Source organism: Diachasma alloeum, unplaced genomic scaffold (assembly GCF_001412515.2).
Source record: "Diachasma alloeum isolate Michigan unplaced genomic scaffold, Dall2.0 Dall_scaffold_01308, whole genome shotgun sequence".
In the NCBI taxonomy this organism is placed as follows: domain Eukaryota; kingdom Metazoa; phylum Arthropoda; class Insecta; order Hymenoptera; family Braconidae; genus Diachasma; species Diachasma alloeum.
Window position 1 is genome coordinate 30,194 of NW_021681412.1, and position 4,592 is coordinate 34,785.

Consider the following 4,592-nt stretch of genomic DNA (forward strand, 5'->3'; position numbering starts at 1 on the left):
ATCGGTCCAGATGCCTGCCCATTTCTTGTCAGATCTTCGTATTGTGAAATAACCTCGAGTGGTAAACTTTTCGTATTCTCTGAAGCTGCCAATTGCCTAAGCGTTCCGCTTTAATTAACTGCTTCATGAGAGTAATGCAATGGAAATATTGCAGCCAGAGTCTGGAGTTTCGTCCATTTTTTCCAAGGATCTCCATGGTGTCCAACATCTTGGTTGCAATTTGTCTCAACTGCTCATCTCCATTTATTTCTGGTAGGGTCTGTGGTTGCTCAGCGAAATTCTCTAGCAAATTCTTCATATATTCTTTACCTTCATTATTAATAGTGTCCATATGTTTGGTAATTATTGTCCTTAACGCTGCGTGGATAAGAAGACGACCCCTCACTGCTTTACTGAAGGCATGACCTGTCAACATGTGGTCAACAGTTTTATCAGCATAAGTTGTGTTCAACAGTTCTTTCAGTCCACTGCCATCCATGATTTCAACTGCTCCAAGGAAAGACATCAAGAGATGAAAACCTCCCAATCTGCTAACTGGTGTAACACCCGTGTTTGTTTTGATCCGTGTTTTTTGCTAGTTTTCGGCCTTTTTTCTTCTATCAAGACATGTATAACAGTGATCCTCAAGTAGTATTTTCAGTGTGTTTTATTCTGATCAAAAAAATTCAGTGCGGGAAAAAGAGTGCACTTCGTTTTTCCGATTTGTGTCATCGTAACTTTTACATTCATCGTCAAGTGAGGTTATGTTTTTGGGCCAATGTCGGGAGAAGCGGCTGACAAGTCAGTTCACGGTGTTACCAATACCTGCTCTACCTCTCAATCCCCAGCTTCGCTGACAGAACCTAGTGATTTCCATTGCCTCTCTGTGGGCATTGTGAACGACGAAGCACTGCCAACAGGCATTCCGTTCCGCAATAGAAGCAGCTCGCTGCGCTTACTGCCGTCCACTCTACGTGTTCCATCGAGTGACATTGCTACGACCGACACGAAGCGCAAGAGTGAGCCCATTGATGGTCTAAACACTGATGCCCTCTCATCACCAGCCAAAAAAACAAGTCTCAGCTCACCGAATTTGTCCCCTCCCCTAGTAAACATGGCTGGCTCTGGTACCAATGTACCCGAATCTGTCCAAGATCTTTTCAAACAGATATGCATTTGGCGTCAGGTGGACCGGGCCTCAGCCACTGAACGTCAAAACGAACTTCGAGACATGATCACTGAGAATAAACAAGAAACTGATGCTCGTATCAGTAAGCTAGAAACTGAATTGAAAACAGTCAAACAGAAAATTGAACAGAGTGAAAATCTTCAGGGGGCCAGTGCACTGGAAGGTGTCGGTGGGTGCAAGTCATCTATCCAAGGAATTAAGGAGAATCGTCAAAGGATGGAATCGAGGGTCGTTAACCTTTGCATGTACGAACTCGACAAAAAGGCCAGACGAAAAAAGATTATCATTCGAGGTCTCACCTGCGCTGACGCTAATCAGAAAACAATAACAGAACGATTTCTTGCCGACTCACACGGCGTACACAACTGTGTTATTGATGCTTCAGTTGTGGGTAAACAGAGGAAAACAATCAAGGCTGAGATCGACATCTGGGACAACAAACAGCTGATCATGACAAGTAAGAGCAAACTGGCATCGTCGCAGGGTGGCTCCAAAGTATTCATAAATCACGATCTCACACCGTACGAAGAGAATATGGCCAGAAACATTCGTTTAATTGCCAGCAGTCTGAAGGATGAGGGTATACTTGTTAAAACCGGATATATAAAAATGGAAATAAATGGAAAGTGGCTGATGGATGATGAACTGGTTCTTTTCCTTGAAAAAGAGATAAAAATAAATTCAAATAGAATTAAAATTTAGAGAGAAAAAATTCCGGTTCGCCCAGCCGCGATTCGAACCCGGGTCTCCCAGTTACGCGCCGGGCACTCTTATCGACTAAGCTACCGGGAACCACGGAAATTCTCACTCCAAATTCAACTCAGCACGCCGCCTAACCACCTTTAGGCATTCAATAAATTCAAATAGAATTAAAATTTAGAGAGAAAAAATTCCGATTCGCCCAGCCGGGACTCGAACCCGGGTCTCCCAGTTACGCGCCGGGCACACTTACCGACTAAGCATCGCATTCCTCCCTCTTCCAGGTCCAAGTACAAGAGTAAATCTTCACATAATATTAATTCTGGTGCTGCCGCTTCTGTTCCTGTTAATTCCCAAAAAAACTGAGTACCTCATTCCATACCTTCCACGCCACACCACGTTCCACAATTTTTAATGTCACTTTCTGGAATTTACACGGCATTAGCAACTTGTGCAAAAAATCAAACATAGCTGATAATGCCATTATTTGTGCTACGGAAACTTGGTGTACTTCACATTTTGTACCTGCCTCCCTCAATGACGTTACCGCCTCCTCTGTATGTGCAGTGAGTAACCCTTCGGGGGGTAGGCCTTCTGACATTGGTGAATAACAAATTTTCGTCTGAAGTGATTAGCTTGAGTGAGTGGTGGACCTTTCACAGTGTAAATTTGGATGATATCAGGGTGATAGTGGGTTTAATATAGGTCACTCCTGACCCTCACTTTGACTTTCGTGCATTTCTTGATCCTTTTGAATCACTCTTAGAGAACATTCAGGCGACAATGTGTTTTGATATGTTTCTGATTGGTGGTGATTTTAATTCCAAAATGGCGGACACGAACTCGATCGATGAAGCTCTTCTCTCAGGTACTGTTCTTTATCCCAGTAGGAAAATGACGAACAAGGATCTGAACAGAAGGTGCACGCCTCTTCTTGAGGTTATGGAATGTCAGAGCTTCATACTTTTAAATGGTAGGACTCCAGCGGATCGTCCAGGGAAAATAACATTTTTCAGTCACGTTGGTACTAGCACGGTAGATTTTGTCTGGGTTAATCTCGGAGGCGCACATCTCGTGAATGATATGTTAGTAGACCAGACTGAAAGGCATTCTGATCACTACCCAGTGGTCGTCAAAATCCATAAAATCTCAGCGGATTTGGCCGAGCCGTAGCCGTCAGCTGTCAACTCTTCCCCGGAGTCAAAACTCAACTGGAATGTCAATAGGGGGGCGGAATATGTCAATGATCTCTCGTCCTCTTCGAGAATTTCATTTCCGTCGAACGAGTCACCGTTAGTGGATGATTTGAACAACAACCTGGTCCAGGTTATACAAGAGGCTCCTGCGGAAGCGGGCATGAAGAACGAGATTCACCTGTTGTACCCATCATCGAGGTCTTCGAAGAATAAACCCTGGTTCGATGCGGAATGCGCCTACAAAAATCGCTTACTGAATAAGCTCCATAGAGATTATGTCAAGTCGAACTTCAATCCTAGTGTATCACCTATTTATTTTGAGTGTGTTAAGGAGTTTGACTCTCTCGTAGCGGCAAAAAAGTAGCGTATAGGAAAAATGTAATTGAGCGTTTTGTGAACGTAAAGAATCAAAAGGAATTTTGGGTGGCTATTAGTGAAGGTAGAGAAAGGAAACCCTTTCAATCACCTCCGGGGGTTGCGGTTTGGGATAATTTTTACAAGGAGCAGTATCCTCCTCGAGTTTCAGTTGCCGAAAACTTCTCTGGTAACACTAACCATACATTAGACGCGGAAATTTCTTTAGATGAGGTGGAAGCCGGTTTGAGGCATTGTAAAAATAATAAATCTCCGGGTATAGACGGCATTGCCAATGAGTTTTTGAGAAATTTACCACCCGCTTGGATTTCTTACTTGCGGTGTCGGTTCAATTTGATTTTCTCCACTAGTATTGCCCCTCGATCGTGGTCGAACATCACTCTCAGTATGTTACATAAAAAAGGCAGCACGTCTGATCCCAAGAACTACAGAGGCATTGCATTAATAAATTCATCAGTCAAGATATTTACGCAAATTATTCGGACGCGTCTTGAACCATGGGCGGAGGGTTTAGGTCTCCTCTCGGAGGAGCAGGCGGGTTTCCGAAGGCAGCGAAGTTGCCAAGATAACGCTTTTGTGCTACAGTCTGTGATTCAGTCGCATTTACGTCACAAAGGGGCCGCTGTGTACTCTGTATTCGTGGATTTCCGGCGTGCTTTTGATACCCCACCCTACTCCAAACTGTTGTAAAAATGGTTGCCGTATGAAGGACAGTGTGGCTCAATATTGACAAATAATTTGAATGGAAATCAGTATATATTCGGATAGCTCAGCTGGGAAGAGCACCTGACTGGTAATCGGAAGGTCCCGGGTTCGATTCCCGGTCTGAAAATATCTGAATTTTTTATTGAATTATTTGTACACTAATATATTGAGAAGGAATTCCCACCTATCCAAAATCCATTCCATCCATTATTTCCATTATCCTACCTAAAAATGTGGAACGCAAATACCCCCCACCCTACTCCAAACTGTTGTAACTGTTGTAACTGTTGTACGGCACCATACGCAAAATTGTGGCGGAAACTTTTTGACCTTGGAATTAGTGCAAAAATTCTCAATACTCTGATGAATCTTTACAATTCGACGTCGATGAGAGTGAAACCTTAGGGTGACTTCTCGGAGCCCTTTGATGTCACTACGGGGGTCCTGCA

At 43.6% G+C, this 4,592-nt stretch overlaps 1 non-coding gene across 1 annotated transcript; it reads left to right on the forward strand.

Annotated features, from left to right (window-relative positions):
* Window positions 1-4,196: 4,196 nt before the first annotated feature.
* Window positions 4,197-4,270, forward strand: Trnat-ggu. The gene has a single exon. It is a non-coding gene; the product is annotated as a tRNA-Thr (tRNA).
* The last annotated feature ends 322 nt before the right edge of the window (window positions 4,271-4,592 follow it).